General features: G+C 38.3%; 1 pseudogene; it reads right to left on the bottom strand.

Moving 5' to 3' along the window:
• Positions 1 to 448: 448 nt before the first annotated feature.
• Positions 449 to 17,557, bottom strand: LOC131421890 (reticulon-3-like; annotated as a pseudogene).
• Positions 17,558 to 20,234: the final 2,677 nt, after the last annotated feature.

The raw sequence follows: 20,234 nt of genomic DNA, 5'->3' as shown, positions 1-20,234 counted from the left end.
CCATGCTGTGGCGGCGTCCCATATAAAGTGGAGGAAGATGGGCACAGATGTTAGCCCAGGGCCGTCTTCCTCAGCAAAAAAAAAAAAAAGAGGAGGATTGGCGGATGTTAGCACAGGGCTGATCTCCTCACCAAAAAAAAAAAAAAAAAAAAAAAATGGTGACATTCTAATTCTATAATTTTTTTCATTTATTATTTGGAATACTTTTATACGAGATGCTTCCCCTTATCTAGTATTTTCTTACCCAGTGGTACAGTGTATATAAGAAATCCAAGATAAATGCTTGATTCTTTTCCTTTATTTAGAGTGTTCACAAAAATGAATAGGTTCTCTCTCATCCTCAAAAGGTGATCATTTACTTTCTTTTCTCTAAGTATCAATATGAACTCATGGATTTAAACATATTTGCTGTGTTTCAATCAATTGAGATCATTACCCAACTTGGAGCTCAAATTGTCCCATCTTTGGCCAATGGGAGCATCTTTAGGTGGGCTCCTGAGTCTTTGATAGCTTTCTTGCTATCTGGTATGACAGGAAGTTCCCGGTTCATCTTGTCCATTTCTTTCCCTAGACCTGGAATTTGTCATTTCTTCAAGAAGGCTTGAAATGAGAATTGGGGTTTTAGTGCCACAATCTGGGTAGCAAAGATACTCATTGCTACTAGGTTGGTCATTTTTTCTAAGCCTAAGTGGATAGAGCAAATAAAAACAATATATATTAAATGTCTCATGAATTCACGCTGATGCTTTCAGTTCAAATGCAATTATAGGAATTTTTAACTTAATCTCTTCTGTATTATATCTCTATCTCCTCCTCCCCGCGCCCTATCACTGAAGGACACAGAGAATATTAGAATATCTCATAATTACTCATTTATTTTACCTTAAATTACATACATAACAATCTTAAGATATTAATCTACTACTAATACTTCCACTGCCAATATAATTACAGTCATGCGTCACTTAATGATAGGGACACGTTATGAGAAATGCATCATTAAGCGATTTCATTGTTGTGCAAACATCATAGTGTACTTACACAAACCTAGATGGTATAGCCTACTACACACCGAGGCTATATGGTACTAATCTTGTAGGACTACTGTTGTATATGTGGTCTGTCATTGACAGAAACATCATTATGTGGTGTATTATTGTACTGAGAAGAGTTTTAAAAAGATGTGTTTTTTTGCATATGCTCCATTTTTTGTAGTTGTACAAGACTTGACCATTATCTGAGCATGTAACCGTTGCACACTGTCTTCTGTCCTTTTAACACACATTTAGTGTTAGTTTTACAAGTAACTATGTATTTAATGACCATTACTAGACTTATGTTGATGTCTCTCTAGTCATTTTGGTTGTTTGGAGCTAATTCTCTGGTAGATTCCTTAGTAAGGGCTCATGGGAACAATAGTCCCTGAGTTTTTGCATGTTGTTAATCAACTGTACTCTTTATCATTGAAGATCTGTTTTGCTGGATATAAAATTCATAGTTCACATTTTATTTCCTTGAGTATCTTAGATATGATTATCTTGACTGATGCCCAAAAGCATTTGAGTAAATTCCACAACTGTTCATAAAATTTTTATTTAATAAATTAGGAATAACATGAAAAAGAACATACATCAGAAACCAACACCAGTATAATAATTAACATTGAAACATTTCCACTATTGTCAGGAACAAGACTTGATGCCCATTGTTTTCACTATTATTCATCATTGTTCTGGATATTCCAACAAATGCAGTAATAACAAGAAACAAAATATATTCTGGTATTTACCAGAGTGGAGGAGACAAAATTGCCATTGTTCACAGATGACATGAGTGTCTAGCTAAAGAGAGTACAAAAGTCAACAAAAAAGAATTGGAAACAAATATGTTCAGGATAATGGCTGGGGCCAGTGTCAATATACAAAATCATTAGCTCTCCTATTATGCAGGAAAGGGTTAACTCAGCAGGCTTGGGTTTGCTCAAACCCTGCACATTCCCAATAAAGGTCCGCTTTCAGGACTGGCCTTTGGCTGGTTACTGAGAACTGAGCTCTTGGAATTTTCTGTCTAATAAGAATGTTTTTTCATGCCTGAGGCCTTGAGCTATGCTGTACCAGTTTGTCCGGATAGTTTATGCTAACAACGTGATGTAGGGTGAACATCTGCTTTCTTTTTGGCGTCTGGAGCTTGGGTAACTGAGGTCTGCCATACAAGTGTTGTATGTCTACATCAATGCCCCTCAGTGAAAAACTCTGGACTCGCAAGCTTGGGAGAACTTCTCTGGTCGGCAACACTTTGCATATGTTGTCACACATTGTTACCGGAGGAATTAAGTGTGTGCCATGTGACTCCATTGGGAGGGGACATCTTAAAGCTTGAGCCTGGTTTCCTCTGGACTGTGCCCAGTATGCTCTTTCTTTTTGCTACTTCTACTCTCTATTCTTTCACTGTAATAAACCATAACCATGAGTATAACAACTTCTGAGTCCTATGAGTCCTAGTGAATCATCAAGCTTGAGGGTGGTCTTGAGGACCCCTGAGACTTCTATATACTGGGAATAGCTCTATAGAGAATAAGACTCCATTTTTCAGAGTGATAAAATACAATACCTGAAAGATATATTCTACCTAAAGAATACTTTTTAAAAAACTTTTAAAAGACTTAAAACAAAAGACTGATAAACTTAGACTTGAATAAAAGACAAAAATTTTACTGAGAAATTTAAGAGAAGACATGAATAAATGGAGAGAGGGCTCATAAAAATATCAATTCTTGGGCCTGGCCCCATGGCCGAGTGGTTCAAGTTCCGTGTGCTCCGCTGTGGCAGCCCAGGTTCGCAGGTTTGGATCCCGGGTGTGGACCTACTCCACTCACCAGCCACGCTGTGGAGGTGTCCCAAATACAAAAAAATAGAGGAACATTGGCACAGATGTTAGCTCAGGGCTAATCTTCCTCAAGCAAAAAGAGAAGAGGATTGGCAACAGATGTTAGCTCGGGGCGAATCTTCCTCAGCAAAAAAATAAAAATCAATTCTCCCCAGATTATTAAAAACCTTAACATAGTTATGATTAAAACCATATTTTTTAAAAAACATGATCACCTGAGAAAATAGCCTATACATTTTGAGGAAAAGAGTTCTGACTAGGGCCTTACCTCCAGATAATAAATTCTATTTTTTTAAAAGCTATAATAGTCAAAATAGCATGGTACATACAGAACCAGGAATAGATACATAAATGAATTTAATGGAAACCTCAGAAGTATACCCAAATATTTATCAGAATTTTGTATAAGCTAAAGACTGCATTCAAACCAATGAGGAAAATTTGTTTATTCAACTGGTGTTGAGAAAATGGGCTAACCATTTGGGTAAAAAAGTCAAGTTAGACCTCTGTTAGTTCTTATAGGAAAATGCAGTCCAGATATAAGTAACTGTTTAAATTATGAAAATACAAACTATAAAAGGACTAGAAGAAAACGTAAGAAAATGGTTAGATAATCTTATGGTAAGAAAAGACCTCTATATAATCCTAAAGGTATACTATTAGAGAATATATTTATACCTTGTAAATATTCGAATCTGATCTCTGTGTGGCAAAGCAACAAAAGAACTGCAAAAAACAATCGTCCCACTAATAAAGAAATGCAAGTTAGACTCCAGTAAGTTCCTATAATTTTCCAAATAGGTTGGCAATGATTTAGAGTAATGATAAAAGCTAAGATTGGTGAAGATGTGGGTAAATAAGGACTCTCATATGCTGCTAGTGGAAGTATATATTGATATAACATTTCTGGGAGGTAATTTGAAAATCTGTACCAAAATATGTATCTTTTACCAAGTAATTCCACATCTAGAAATTCTTTCTAAAGGGAATAATCAGAAAATGTGCCAAGAGGTATATACAAAAATGTTTTTTGAAAAATTAGAAACTGTTTAAGTGACTATAAATAGGGAATTGGCAAAACAAGTTATGGTACAGCCATACTATGTGGTCACTAAGAATGATGATGTAGGTATATATTTTTGTACATGGAAAGATGTTTTTAATATGTTATTTAATGAAAAAAAGTTAAAAAACCATTTTAGGATACCTTTTAAAAGCACTAAACATATATTTGTTTATTTGTGTATATGTATGTGTGCCTCAAGGATTATACACTAAAATATCAACAGTGTTATTTTGGGGTAGTAGGATTATAGGTAGTTAAAAGACATATATTTACTTTTCTTTGTGCTTATCTGTATTCTGAATTTTCTGTATTAAACTTTGTTAAAGAAAAATAATGAAGTAAAAACAAAACAACTAATTCCTACTGCTTTAATTACATCAGGATCCATCTGGGAGGTATGCTTATATGGAGGAATAGCTTTTAAAAAAAAAAGATTCATAACTCACATAGTTTATTTTATCCCTGGCCATCCAGTTGCTGATTCTCACTGATTCCACAGCTGCACATTGAGACTACACTCCCCCTGCACCAAGGCATAATTTGATCTACTTCCTTGATTTTTAACATTCCTGTTTTGTCTGCGACTAGCAGTTTCCCTTTTGTCATGACCCTAGAACTCCCCACACCTGATGATTGCCCTGTGGTCAGTTTTGTTTGAACATGCTCCCCTTCAGAGAGTAGCTATGACTGTTCAAGATAATATTTATGAAGATTTGAATAAAAATATTTTTTATGTCCAAATATTGATGGTGGGAGGGAGATTAGGAATCTGAATCTGATGCACCAGCCTTGCCTTATTTAAGCTGTGTAGAGAAATGTCCAGGTTATGCTTGGTTATGTGGGTTCTATCGGGAGAAGTGAGGAGGCCTAGGTTCCGAGATAAGGATGTTCAGCAGGGCTTGTGGAGAATCTCATTCAGAATTTGGCTTGCTTGCAAATGACTCCCTTTATGATTCCTAAGAGAGGCTCTGGCTAGGTCAATATGGTGTTTGTTTATTAAGCAAAAGTTCATGCCAAGCAACTTTAGATGCATTTGACTTCATATTTTGCCATAGTGTGGATTTCTGTATGAGCAACTTATCCATCATAGTGATGAAAAATGAGACAGTGCTGGTGATGCTGTGGTTACAGTGTACTTTTCATCCTTGATTTTGATGGGTCAGTCTTCCTTGAAATTCTCTCTTGACATGGACCATCAATATGGAATTCTGAAGCTCTCACTGATAGAGCTGGTCTCTGAGCTGGCATCCACCCAAGCCAGGAATATACTGCAGTACACTTATTGAGAATGACACAGTTCTTGATTGTATGTCTGATCCATGGCTTACACTGTCTTCACCATGCCAAATGGGTCTGCCATGAAGTCTTATTTCTGCTACTTCCTTTACTTCTTGCACAACTACTTTTCCTCATACAATTCCACTCTGTTTTCATGGATCTATAGATTTCAATGAATCTTCCAAGTCCAAAGGCTTAAATCTGGGCATACCCCTCTCTTTCATCCAGTTCCTTTTCCAAGACGGCATTGAGGATGTTGCTATGTTTGTTTAATGCTCAGTTATTGTTATGATAGGTAATAGCAATCCATTTCAATTCTGAACTAAAATTGCTGGCTTGCTTTTTTCATTATGCTATAGTTTTTAGGAACGTTGCACTCCAGTTTTGATACTAAATGTTTTAATTATGTGATAGATATTAGAAGAAGAGAGTGTAAGAGAAGCCTTCAGAGAGAATTTTAGAAATTAGTTTCAGAATTGACCGTCTCACTAGATTTGTATCTAGGCCTAGCTTCTCTCCGTGCAGTTAGTTACAACACTTGGAGGGCCGCTTCTAACACTGGCACCAAAGAGGTCAGTTTTTCCACTCTCTCTCCCAGAAAAGATCAGGAAGTGCAATAAGGTTCATGAAAATTTAAGCTTGAAGTTTAGAAAACTCAAAACAACCCAAACCCTCAAACATTCAGTTTGGTTTGAATCTTGGACAAAGGTTTGCTATGCAGCGAGTGGAGTCATTCCAGTTTAAGGGCTGTAGTAACTTCATTTCAGGGCGAGTGACGGGGAAATTATGAAACCATAACTTGGATCTTATTTTAACAAAACCAAGAAACAAAAACACTTACTGGGGAATCTGCATGGGAAAGGGGGCCTACCTAACCCCAATTGCTGCTATTTTACTGTGGCAGCTCCTCTTACTATAGGAATTATGAAACCATTCTTTCCAATTCCTTTGGAGAGAGCTGACTTTTGCAAGTGATTGAGTTGCCTGCATCCAATTTATAAGCCTCCTGATGTGCACAACAGGGAAAGATCTTTCATAGGTGATTAAATCCAACAGGGTTAAGGCCTGTCATAGTGATCTCCCTTGTGGTCAGCTTTCATTTCAAAAGTCATCCCAGGAGAACAACTGTAGCTCTTTACCTAGTTGACTTCTGAAACACATTTTCCACTTCAAAGAGAGCCCAATAATTTAGACCCTATCCTCCTTGGATACCATTTATTTGTTCCAGGGATAAGAATTCAATTTAATGACTGTTTCTTGAGTGGCTTCATTATATCTGGCACAGGAGAATATATTCCAGGCAGGGGTATACAACATAGGAAAAAAATTGTCCTCAAAGATCTTATGGACCAGTCTATAATCAACAATGAAAACATCTTAGAACAAAAACAAAAACAGAAAGGATTCATTCTGAAATAATTTAGAAAACTTCAGTTGATTTCTAAACGTACCCAATAGAGTATCTCACCTTGTTTACAGTTGTTCACTTATCAAATACTGCAGAGCAAAATGAAGTCAAGCCTCAGGCTCTGCAGATGTGGAAGACAGCCTGGAGGGGCAAAGAATCACAAAGCCCTGCAGAAGTTCTGAAGCACACAATCTCAAAGGATTTTAGACAGATTTGGGGCCTCAGAGCACTCAGAGATACTGAGAATTTAATAAAGTATGCATTTTCTTATTTAGGTAGAGGCTTAGATTTTCCCTATAATAGAAATGAATGAACTGACAAGGTTCCAGTTAGCAAATAGCATAAATATTCCCCCAAAGTATCGATATTCTTATCAAACTGGCTGGTTCTCTTAACTGGAAATATATTTAGTTAGTGATTTAAGTTGGATTATACCAACCATTCACCATCCTTATGAGTGATTGTCTCTGCTATTACATGGAATCATGTTACTGTGAAATTTAAACTAATTCACATGAAATCTAATATGAGTCACAAGCCAATGAACTGTGGTTAATGATATTTGGTGTAATTTGAAATTTTTCCTTTTGTTTTTCTGTTAAAATATTGTTTTAAATATTATGGTTTAATGACATCAGTATCTAATTCCTTTCCTTCTTTATGTTTGTACTTTAGAACTACAGGCAGCAAGTCTGTTTCTTAGAATATAAATACATCTAGTTAACTTTCCAAAATTTGAAGATTTCTCAGAACTATTTTCTGAACTAATAATAATGCCATAATGATTATAGATAACAGTGGAACTGTAGAAGTATAACATTCTTTAATAACTTGGAATTTAACAATTTGATTCTGAATATTTATCAAAGCTGTTAATAGACAATCAATAAATACCCTGTGTAGAGTCCTGTACTTAAAGAGTGAACCAATGGTTGAGGAAATGAAATAAACTTGAGTGTTAAATGCTTTCTAAGTGGCAGAAACAGTCAGTTCCAAACAAGGAAATAATAATTTCCAGATGGAGATGGTCAGAGGATTCACGGAGGATGTGTGATTTGTGTTGGCCATTGAAGAGTATAAGGATTTGGAGAAGAATAAACAAGTTGTTTCAGATGTGAGGGATCAATGCATCAGAGACTGGAAAATGCACAAATTGTATGAGGGACAGAGAGTTGATGTAGGAGAGTAGTGCGAATTAGAGTTGAGTGGTAGGATAAAACCAGATTTTGAGAGACTAAGCAAACGAGTCTAGGCTTTATCCCATAGTTACAGGATAAAGGAGCTATTCTAAGTTTTTGCGCTGGGGGATGAAAGAGTGAAGTAATGGTTTAGGAAGATAACACAGTAGGATAGATGAAAAAGAGAGTGGCTGAAGACAGAACAATTGATCAGAAAACTTTTTCACTTGCCTAAAAAAAGATGATAAATGTCTAGAGTACAGTGGTGGCTACAGTAATGGAAAGAAAAAACATTAGGAAGAGGAAGAGGAATCAATATAACTTTGAGATTATTAGATGTGGGAAGTGAGGGACTACTTAAAATGACATCTTTTGGTTTAATGTATGATTTGGGACCTGGGTATCAGGGAAAATGGTCACAAAGCTTTATCATAAGTGAGAAATCTGGAAAATCAATTAGGTTGGGGTTAGGAGGAGAAAATAGGTTTTGTTTTAGGTGAATTGCTCTTGAGGTGATGGCATGTCCTTTAATGCAGGACTCAATTTTATGAGAGAGAGAGAGAAAGTAAAAGGTCATGACTAGTAATAAAGATTTGGGGATCATCTGTATGTAATAGTTGAAGAGTTGAAGTTGGGGAGGTAGATAAGCTCCCCAAAAGGCTTAGGAATGGAAGAAGAAATGTCTGAGATATGAGCTGTAGGACATACTCACACTTAGGTGATGAAAGGTGGAGAGAAGACAGTGAAGGAGACAGAAAAAAAAGCAGAGAAAAGAATCAGAATATGGCGGAATGACAGAAGTCAAAAAAGTAAAGAGTTTTAAGAATGGTAGTGATTGGCATTATCTCACACTTCAGAGAGGCTATGGAGAACAGGGAATGGAAAAAGCCATTGATTTTTACAAGTAGGAGTCTTTGGAGCCAATTAAGAATAATGTTCATAGAGCAGGAAGAGCAGAACCAAATTGTGTGAGTAATATGGAGGGAGTGGTGGTATTAAAGTAGAGGCAGCAGGTACATATAAACTCTTTAAAAAATTTGTCTTGGGAAGAAAGGAGAAAAAAGAACAGTAGCAAGATGAGTTCATCTCCTTTACTCACTCCATGTGCTCTTCCTGGGCAGATTCAATCTCTCTCACATAGAATTGCCATGTATATGTCAATACCTTCCAGAATTAGATCTAAAATATAGACCTTGGTCCCTAACTCCCATATATTAATAATTCTACTTGGGGTATCAAATAGGCACTTCAACTTCAACATCTATTTATTTATTTATTATTATTTTTTTTTGTGAGGAAGATCAGCCCTGAGCTAACATCCATGCTAATCCTCCTCTTTTTGCTGAGGGAGACCGGCTCTGAGCTAACATCTATTGCCAATCCTCCTCCTTTTTTTTTCCCCCCAAAGCCCCAGTAGATAGTTGTATGTCATAGCTGCACATCCTTCTAGTTGCTGTATGTGGGACACAGCCTCAGCATGGCCAGAGAAGCGGTGCGTTGGTGCGCGCCCGGGATCCGAACCCCGGCCGCCAGTAGCGGAGCTCGCGCACTTAACCGCTAAGCCACGGGGCCGGCCCCAACTTCAACATCTAAAACTAACTCATGATCTACCCCACCTCCACCAACTGCAAAAACAAAACAAAATATAAACAATCAGATCCTCTTCCTGTGTTCTCTATTTCAGCAAATGATATGACACACTACCCAGTTGTTCATGCTAGGAACTTTGGGGGTCATTTTTGATACCCCTTTTCTCTTCATTCCTCTCTTCTAATCCATCACCAAGTCTTATGACCATGCTTCTCTCCATATCCACTGTCCACCCTAGTTGAAGCCACTTGCACCTCTGGTATCGCTAACAGGACTACCTCAACAACTTTCCAACTGGTCCCTCTGCGTCTGCTCTTGCTCCTCATAGCAGCCAGGATGATTTTTTAAATCCACAAATCTGATTACTGTCACCCTCCTTTTTAACACCTTCCAATGCCCTCTTGTTTCCTTTAAGCCAGACAGCTTTGTTAGAATGGAGCAACTAACTTTCCATGGAGGAACTGAGAAAGCTCTGTGAAGAAAGTTGACACACGAACTGGCCATAAGAGTTTGCAGGTGAAGAATAGTGTTGGGGCGACTAGGGGGTAAGGGTGGCAGAAGATCATTCTAGTTTGGGGACTATCATGTGCTAAGGTAGGAAGTCAGGTATTCAGAAAAGGGTGACAAGTTCAAAGTGCGTATTCTCAGATGTCAGGGGGTGAGAAGCCAGACTTTGACAGCCCCTTCGTGTTTGGATTTTATGCAGGTTTTAAAGCAAAAGGTGATGTAAACAGCCAGCTTTTTGTTGGATAACTTGACGGCTGAGGGAAAGTGGACTGGAATGCTTGAGAGGCTGAAAGCAGGGAGAGCAGTTCAGAGCTCATTTCAGTGACCCACGGAAGGCGAGAGAGGCCAGGATGAAAGCCGTGGTGCTGGAGAGAAGAGGGAGTCAAGACATGTTTTAAAGTAGGATCAGAACAACTAGTGCAACATTTGGGGATATGTCTCCTTGGAAAGTGTTACTCTGAGTAGGGTTCTGTGCAAAGCCTACCATTTGACCCTGGATCGATGTTATTCTGTGTATTATTTTTGCCATATATAACACGCCCTGGATAGAAATTTAACAATAACTTTGTGTCTTGGTCAGATCTGGATTAAAAATTCAGCCCAATAAAAATATTTTTAAGAATTCAGATACCTGGATTCTCCATGTTTCTACTTCTGATAAGTTTCCTGAACTTGGTCAAGCCATATAGCTAAATCTGGGGCTTAAATTCCTCATTTACTAGAATCACTGGATGATATCTAAGGTCCCTTCCAGTTCCTTGATCCCAGTGTTGATTTATAGGGCATTTCTCTAATTTGGTTGATTGACTTGAATCTTACCAGCAAGGAGCAAACTGCTCCACAGTTTCTTGAGGACATAGCTATCTCCTTAGAGGACTGATGGTGTAGGGGATATCCGAGTAGCATTCCTAGAACCACCTTATCTTGGAAAATTTACAATCCTTTTAGAGGACTGTTCCAATCTCCAATAGCTGGGTATAAATAAGAAATCTTTGAGTTAATGAAAGCTGTTTGTGATGAATTAGTTATAGTTCTACTTGGTATGTTCTCTTCTCTACCCAAGGCTCTGCTTCCAGGAGAAGCTTAAAAGCAAATTCAGGGCTGGCCCCGTGGCTTAGGGGTTAAGTGTGCGCGCTCCACTGCTGGCGGCCTGGGTTCGGATCCCGGGCACGCACCGATGCACCGCTTCTCCGGCCATGCTGAGGCTGTGTCCCACATACAGCAACTAGAAGGATGTGCAGCTATGACATACAACTATCTACTGGGGCTTTGGGGTGAAGAAAATAAATAAATAAAATAAAAAAAAAAAAGTAAATTCATTGTCAAGTATTTCCAGACCTTTGTTTTCAAGAACTTATGTAGACTAGTGAGTGTATCTTTTTTGAAGTACAGTCAATTTGTAGAATATTGGAGACATATCATTTAATTTAACAAATTTTAAGCTTCCACAGGTATGAAGCATTGTGGAGAGGAAGAAGAATGGGTAAAAGAATGTACCAAGATGAATAAGGTATAATTTCTGTCTTCAAGGAAGTATATTGTTTAATAGGAGATCCTGGAGTGTAAACAAATACTCTACATGGATACATGAAAAGGATAGTATAGTAGAGGGAAGTGCTGAGTGTAGGATGAGTACGATTCCATCCTTGGGGTTGCAAATTGGAATAACTGTCTTCTGGTATGTGCTATTTCCAAGTTCTGCCTGAGAAGGTAGACGTTAGTGAGTGTAACATGGGTCTTGGTCTAAAGTAATCCATCCACCTGTCTTTGGCAAATGTATATAAAGGGTTTTAGTCAATCTCATTAACGAATTGAGATCATAGCATATTGTTCATGCAAGAGATGCAAAAAAGACTGACTCACTGAAGATGGTTGATTGGTTATAAGTAGACATCATCTAGATTTTTGGCAAGATTGAGATGAATGCTTTTATGAAGTTATGCAATTGTGGCAACATGTTGTCAGCTGTTGCACTAGCAGTCAAATCATTAGAAAATCACATCAACATCGTCAGTATACTGCTTAGCAGACAGGCATGCTGGCATAAACAAGTTATCAAGGTGCAGACTAAACCGAAGACGTATAAAAGAATGATGCGTTACAGCATATTCTATGGGTGTTACATTTGTTATGTATATCACATCTGACTTCTGGATGAGTGTCATATGTGGATTTTCTGTGTTGAATTTAACATAAAGGTGATAAGATTAGATTTCTAAATATAGGGCATTTATGTCATTCCAAGTGCTTGCTAAAATATTCTTGTTCTGTAATGTCACTCATCTGAAAGATAACTATGTTTTCTGGTGGTGAAAAGGTGTTCTTTCCTGTTTTGTCTTTGTACATTTTTTTTTTGCCCTCAACACATCAGACGACAGAAGTAGAATACTGAGGATGGATAACCGTAGGTGCTTTGAATAAACTTTGAGTTTTAAAGAGCATAAGAAAGCTGGCAAGCCTGGAAAGTGATGTTTTTGGAGAGGAGTGAAATGGGTTAAGCTTCGGCTAATTATGAAAGCCCATTGAAAACCTTGATTATTTAATGTAGGGATGAATCTACCTCAACTGTGTTAAAAGTTCTGATCCCAGATTCGTGTCACTAGGTTTCGAGTAGAAGCAACCCTACAAATAACTTTCAAGGTGTGTAATCTGAATGAGAGCATCAAAAAATCAAAGCCACACGTAAGATATGTTTCCATTGGCTCTAAGCCACCATACGCTGCCTTCAGTGATTCTTTGCATGTAAAGACATTGTGTTTAAAGAACCCTTGTTAAGAGGAAGTATATTATCTGGCAGGAGAAACACATTAATAATATAAGCTGACATTTAGTGGCTTAATTTTTGCCTGGCATTGCACTAAGCACTCTACCTTGGTTATCTTACTTAATACTGAGAATAATCTTAGGTTGATACTATTGTATTTAATCACTTGTAAGATGTACATTTTTCCCACATTTTAACACTCTGGAATTGGGATGTATATGACAATCAATGATGTCTTACAAGCATAATTTAGAACATTCGTTTCTTTCCTAGTGGCATGTAAAATCATGGTGAAACTGACAGTAGAAGGCGTCACAGATTAGATGAAATACATATTAGCCACCATCCCCCTTTATCCAATCTTACCTAAAATGAAACTGAGACGTGAAGTAAGCTGTTCAAGATCACAGAACAGGTAAGTATTTGAGCCAGGATTCCACACAACTGGCTAACTCAGTCCGGGACCAATCAATGCTTATAACTAGCACACCATGCTGCTGGCTGTTAATCTAGCAAAATTAGTGCATCTGAATAGCTATCTTCAGAGAGCTGCACACTTTGGAAAGTGAAGTTGGAAAGAAAGGGAATTTGCAAGGACCATAGTAGACTGTTGAGTGAGGGGGCACAGTAGAGGACCCTTGTCAGCCAGGGTAATCATGAGAGAAATGGATCCTGAAAGAAGAGAAAAGCTACAAGAGTGTCAGGAAGCCCCGAGTAAAGGCCACTATTTTGTCCAGGGCCAGAACTGCACGTGCAAAAACTTCTAAATGGGATGCAGAAAGAATATCTTTATGTAGGAGGGAGAGTTATTTATCTATAGCTCTCATCTATATCTATTCATTTATACCTATACCTATATCTAGAGCTATATAAGTGAAAGAGATTTGTATTGTGCTTTTTTAAAGGGAACATTGCCTTATTAACAAACATTTTCTTATCCTACAGTTAGTTTTAAAACTTTTGTGTTATGCTTTGTTTTTTTTTATTTGCTTATTTTATTTATTTTTCAAAATATAAGGCATTATTTTTTTTGCAGGTGTACATCGTTATATTTTGACTTCCGTATTGACTACATTGTGTTCACTACCAAAAGTCTAGTTTCCATCCATCACTGTACAAATGCCCCCTTTATCCTCCCGCCACTCCCCTTCCCCTCTGGTAACCACCAATCTGTCTCTGTGTCTATGTGTTTGTTTGTCTTCCACATATGAGTGAAGTCGTATGGTAATTGTCTTTGTCTGACTTATTTTGCTTAGCATAATACCCTCAAGGGCCACCCATGTTGTCACAAATGGCAAGATCTCATCTTTTTTGTGGCTGAGTAGTAGTCCATTATATATATACCACATCTTTTTTATCCATTCATCCATTGTTGTGCACTTAGGTTGTTTCCATGTCTCAGCTATTATAAGTAATGCTGCAATGAACATAGGGGTGTATGTATCTTTTCTAATTAATGTTTTCATATTCTTTGGATAAATACCCAGAAGTGGAATAGCTGGATCATATGGTAGTTCTATTCTTAATTTTTTTGAGGAATCTCCATACTGTTTTTCACAGCAGCTGCAGCCAACTTACATTCCTACCAGCAGCGTACGAGAGTTCCCTTTTCTCCACATCCTCTCCAACACTTATTTCTTATCTTTTTTAAAAAAATATTTATTTAAAAAGAATTTTTATTGAGGTAACATTGGTGTATAACATACAAATTTCAGGTGTACATCTTAATATTTTGACTTCTGTATAGACTGCATAATGCTCACCACCAAAAATCTAGTTGCCGTCCATCACCATTTATTTGCTTATTTTATTTTTTACAGTCCCTAGAACAGTTTTATGTAAATGGAAGGTCAAATATTTTTTGAATAAATGAATAATAACTTTCTTACCTCAAATGCTACACAGAATCTTGGGAGCATATTGGGGTTTAGAAGAGGGATGCTTTAGCGGAGATGGGGAACCTTTTAAAGAGTTTTATCAGCTGCAGAAATAACAAAGAGTACTACAATTTCTATTTCTGCTTGTCAAGAAATGAGGTAGGCAAATTAAAATCAGTCAGGATCTAGCACTGCTGTTCTGCCTCCAACCGTAAAGATGAGCCAAGGAAAAGACAAGCCAGTGAAAATACTCTGTCATTATTCCCAGTCAGCCCCAATGACCATTTGCACAAACATGACACAGACCAACATGTACACACACACATATATAAATTTTTGTATTTTCTTTTGCCTATGTGTCTAGTCAGCTCAAATGGGTCGACTCGTGTTTTGGCTCATATAACCAAACCAGACTCTTTGGCTCAGCTCTACCTGCAAACTTTCTGGCCTGCTTGGGTATAGTGAAGTGGTTTGAGTTTCTGAGAACAAATAATTAGGCTCTAGGAGAAGGCCAGGGTTATACAAAACCCATTCGTTTCTGCCTCTGTGGGTTCTGTGACCCCGTGAAAAGGAAAACAAAGTGAGATAAGGACAGAGCTCAGCTACATGGGCTTCATGATATTTTTCCTTTTAGTGTTATCAGAACATTTATTTAATTGTTGTTGTTCTGGACTTGATAAGCTGAGGGATTAATATTTTTAAATTCCATCTCCTTTTAATCAGCCACAAACGATGTCTTGGACTCAGAATTATGTTGGTGTGGACCAGAAAGCTGACCCTGTCTTTTTTATTTATACTCGTCTTTTGGGCTTCCAAGGTAATGAAGTTTTAAACTAGGCATAAGAGCATCATCAACTCAAAGAGGCTGTGAATAAGATATTTACTTATTTTGTTAAACTTACTCCACCATTTCTCTACATCTTTTTATGGTATTTTTTTTAATTCCATAAAAACATTAGAGACACATTATTGGGGAGATTGCTCAATTACAATGCAGACCACCTGAGGCACTGACCCTATCAAGTGAGTTTTGGTGACAAGGAGGCAATAATTGGGCCTAATGTAAGCCCTCTTTCCCTGCAGTTCATGGGGATAGCATTTAAACCATTTTTAAGTGGTTTTAAAATGTAGCAGAACATAAATCTCACTTTGTAGGTATTTTTCCTTTATCATCCTTTTTGGATGCTATCCTTTATAGCATCCAAAAATTCTTCTCTATTAATCATATTTAGGCCCTTTTCCAAATTATGAATCACCTTACTATAGTTACTTATTAACATATCCCACTCAAACAACTTTCAGTGAACTGCTCGCATGTCCATTTACCCACATGCAACCACCAATATTTTTATAGAAATTATAGACATTTAATTTCATGAGAACAGCACAGCCTTGTCTGTTAAGCTTGAGGTAGGTAGGAAAGAAGGTAGGAAGCACCTTTCTCATACTCAAGCTCAGAACTCAATGTCCAGAGGAAATAAAACAGAAACTACCTTCCCAAATCGTGGAGCTTTTTATTTCCTAAGGGGACGTAGGGAAGGGAGTGGTGGTGACGTCAGTGAGCCAACTTTCTGTTTCTGATCTCGTTTATCAGATGGTACTTTAAGATTCACCTATGAGTATTACCTGTGAGTTATTAATAGAATTGAAAGTTATTATTATTTTTTTTTTTTTGCTGAGGAAGATTGTCCCTGAGCTACCATCTGTGCCCATCCTCCTCTATTTTATATATGAGACACCACCACAGCATGGCTTAATGAGCAGTGTGTAGGTCCGCACCCGGGATCCGAACCTGTGAACCCTGGGCCGCTGTGCTTCAGCACGCAAACTTAACCACTATGCCACTGGGCCAGCCCTGAGTTGAAAGTTATTTTGACCAGTGGGGTAGCAGAAGAGAGATGATAATAGTAGTAACTGCTCACATTATAGAATAGGCAGATGAGATCAGAGGAGAGTAAAAATAATCCAAGGATTATGTCAAAGTTAACAAGATAGCCATTATTCCACTTCTGCCCTCAAATAATTTTTTTGTAAGGTAATCATAATTCCTGAAATAAGGGCAATATTATGGTGGGAAATTGGTTTAAAATCAATACTTGGGTATTAGAAGAACTGGAGAGGTGTGTTTTATCTTTCATTTCCATGTTTATCTTCATCCTTTGCCTTTTCAAACTATAGGCAAAAGCTTCACCATCCTTAGACATTCTGATAGCCTACTAATTGGAATCTTTCCTTATTCTTTTAGTTTCGAAGATATCAATTCCTTTTCAATCTAACATATTCTGGAGATTGCTACTGAGAGTAAAGAGAAAGAAGGTGAGAAAACATCAGATTAAAAAAGTTTGTAAGTGAACAGTGGACATAGTCCTTCACGGTACAAGGGTAATGTTATACCTCTTGAATGGTGATTTAGTAACTGTTGAATTGTTGATTTCCATGTGCTTATTCTACTTTTTTCTTTGGAATGCCAGAGGATTTTGCTTAGGTGCTTCAATAACTGACTTGTTCTGATCCCCACGACAAAACGTAGTAATCAATTTGGGGTTTGTGTTTTTCATTGGGACACTGAAAATTTACAGTTTGGCAAAGATCAGAAGGGCAGTTCCATTGGAACTGCACCAACATAGGTCATCAACCACATAAAGACAGACGGATCTTCCACCAGAAACAGACACATGATGAGTTTTGGGACCCTGTTGACGGAGTCACTCTCATAATTATGAAAAACTTCCGAAAAGAGTTGTATTGCATGGCCTTCTTCTGACTTCTGTATAGCTTAGATGACAGACTTGTAGACCCCGAAGCTGATGGTGACAAAGAAAACCAAGATAAGGTAAGAAGCCACAGTGATGATGCTGAAATCTCCAGGGAAAGTAGCACTGTCAGTGTGGGGTGCAAGACAAGCTTAGCTTTCTTCACATCGTGCCAGAAAATCAGATGTATTGCACCGGAGGCTGCAGAGCAGGTTGCCAGCCAACTCTGTCCCACATCTCCTTCCCCCATCACTGGGCATGGAGGGTTTGGCCCCAGAGGACAAAGAGGAGTTAGATGGAACTGAGTGGCCTCTAATGGCTCTACCAGGGGCTTTTCCAACAAGGACAGGAGAGAGGGGGGAAACAAAACAATCACACTGTTGACTCTCCCAAGTCCCTTCACTCTCTCTGCTTTTGCTTAGACTCTGACTACTAGTAATGTTTTGATATATGGCTTTGCAGATTTTATGTATTATTTTATATGCTAACTGGAAATTTTCTTGTTTAATACTTCACTTAAAAATCCCTTCTGCCTTTGTATTTTTGCCCCACTGGAAGTCTTCTCCAATTGTTTTCTTTTGTCTCTCTGCCCCTGCCCTAATCCCATTCCCCTGAGGTAGCCTCTGGTAACGTTTTGATACTGGGCCTTCCAGGCTTCCTCAATTATTTTATATGCTAACTGGAATCATAGACTGTTTTCACCGGAAGGGACCTTGGAGATCATCTTCTCATTTCTGCCCACCACCTCCCAGTGTCCCCCCACTACAAGCTTCCAGAAGATGCATTGACATGCTAAATGCCTCACCTAAAATGTCACGTCAGCCAGTAATTGACAAAACTGGGACTAGAACCCAGATCTTTTCACTCCTAGTTAAATGGCCTTTTTGCTGCATCCCACAATTTTATTTTCTTAGTCTGTTTCATGCCCTAAAGAAGTACTTTTCATGTGATAGCTTTAAGTGGTTTCAGGCTAGATTTAGTTTACAAGGTGACCTTCATTTTCTGAGCAAACAGACAAGCAAGCAAACGAATTCTAACCAAATAAAAATGGCTATAATTCATCTACTCATTTCCTCCTTCCGCCTCAGTGACCGTGGCCCACAGGCTCAGTGCTTTGCTTTCCTGGAGCAGCTTTCTTGTACTAAGATCATCCTTAGATACATCTGTATCTTTGCCTCCCTTTTCTCTTGTTGGTCACTTGCTTCGGGCATAGGCAAATCTCTCCCTGCTTTCTCTTCAAGTGCTTCTAAAAAGATGGAACTTAAACCAGCCAGGCCATTCCAGGTGCTGATTTTCTTGGTGTCTTCTAGGTGTTCCCCATAAAAAACGGGACTTTCTCCTGGTGCAGGACATCATCTTTTTGACTCATGCACCCTCAACTGAATTTTGTAGCTTGACCAATAAATTCTGACCTCTCTTATACTTCTAGTCTTGCCTTTTTAGTTAAATTTTTAAACAGATCCCTCTCCAGGCTTTCATTCTTAAGTTCGACTTGAGCATACAACACATCCATCCCCTTTCCTTGATAGAAAATGCACACTTTCACAAAATAACTAATAAAAACCTTAGGGTCTCATTCTACCTCTCCCCATCTTCCACCCCAACCACTCTCAGAACCTCTCACTCACCCGGCCTACTTGGAAGTCCTCCGTCACTCTTCTCCACACCAGGCTCAGATCTTTGGACCTTGTTCAAAGTCCATCACATCTTCGAGTTACAATAAATATGCTTACTTTGACTATAGTCAGATCTCTGACACAGACAAGAATTCATAGTGATTTTAGGATAAGGGATTTTTTTTTTTTGCCAAGGATCCAAATCGAACAACTTGAGTTTTGAAGGAAGAACATGTCAGGGAGTGGATGCCAAAGAGGCCCACTCTGCAAATATATTGTGCAATTAACAGAGGACAAATGAGCTCTTCTGAGTGTGATGGTGGTGGTTGTGGCTTGGGGATCTCTTTCTTTCACATAAGTATCTGCCTGTTGTTGTTTCTCTTTGTGTGTGCTTGTGTGTGTGTTGTGGGGGATGTTAAACAAGCATCGTTTTGTTTCCTGTGATTGCAGAATAATGCTTTCGTGTTTACCTTTCATATCCACTCTAAGGATGGAATCTGTTTTACAACTGGGACTGCTGCTATGACCAATTCTGTAGCACTGCCTTCAGTTCAGGCACATGCCTCTGAAACCTTAATCACTAACAGATGCTGCTCTGAATCAAGAATTCCCCTCTCTGGCTACTCAGCCTGAGCAATAAGCTGCCTAACTTGGATCCTACAGGCTTCTTGAAAAACTCCACAGGCTGCCTTACTAGCACACTGGTAACATGCAGAAGATTGATATTTTCCAGGCCTAAGCAGGGCTTTGAAATAATACCCACCAGTTGTAGAGAGCTATTTATTTTCCCCTCCTCCCACAAGTGTTTTCACATACATGATCTCATTTTATCCTTCAAATAGTCCTTGGAGTTATGTAGGGAAAGTAGTATTTTCCCCTAGGAACCTGAGGTCCGGAGAAGTTAAGTAACTTGCTCAAGGTCACACAATTAGCCTTGACTCCTAGTCTGGTGTTCTTTCCACCAAAACGACACTAGTATTTACTTTGTCCTGTGTCAAAGTTGTCCAGAGTCTTTTCAGGTGCTGCATGAATCCAAACTCTTACAGCTCGGATTTAGATTAAATTTGTAACAGCTTTCAGTGTTTTTTTGTTTTTTTTTTCCCCTAGTCCTTAAGTTATAAGTCTAAGGCAGAGGCTTTGTGTGCCTAAAAATTATTTGGGGAGCTTGTTCAGTAGATCCTGGTTCAGTAGATCAAAGGTACAGCCCCAAATTCAGCATTAAAAAAAAACAACACCCACATGATTTTGAATCAGGCAGTCTGTGTAAACATTGTTCTAAGAGCTAAAGTAAGCAAGGCACTTAAGATCACT

The sequence above is a fragment of the Diceros bicornis genome, chromosome 25, assembly GCF_020826845.1.
Source record: "Diceros bicornis minor isolate mBicDic1 chromosome 25, mDicBic1.mat.cur, whole genome shotgun sequence".
Classification (NCBI taxonomy): domain Eukaryota; kingdom Metazoa; phylum Chordata; class Mammalia; order Perissodactyla; family Rhinocerotidae; genus Diceros; species Diceros bicornis.
The sequence above is the reverse complement of the archived record's forward strand: the minus strand, read 5'-3'. Positions and strand labels throughout refer to the sequence as shown.